The sequence below is a fragment of the Motacilla alba genome, chromosome 15 (genome assembly GCF_015832195.1).
Source record: "Motacilla alba alba isolate MOTALB_02 chromosome 15, Motacilla_alba_V1.0_pri, whole genome shotgun sequence".
NCBI lineage: Eukaryota > Metazoa > Chordata > Aves > Passeriformes > Motacillidae > Motacilla > Motacilla alba.
The window spans coordinates 6,831,427-6,831,654 of NC_052030.1; positions in this window are offsets into that span (position 1 = coordinate 6,831,427).

Below are 228 nucleotides of genomic sequence, written 5' to 3' on the forward strand. Positions count from 1 at the left end.
CTTGTGGCTGGTCCGGACAGGGTGAAAAGGCCCGAGCGGTGCCCGGGCCACACAAAGGATCCGCCCGCCCCGCCATGGCCCGGCCTGTGAGGGCGGGCGTCTCTCGCGTTTCTATTGGCGGAACGCGGTGACAGGCACGGGAACGGACCAATGGCAGCCGCGATTTCAAATCGGTGACCGCGAACGCTGCGCACGCCATTGGCTCGGCGCGCGCGGGGTCCCGCCCGC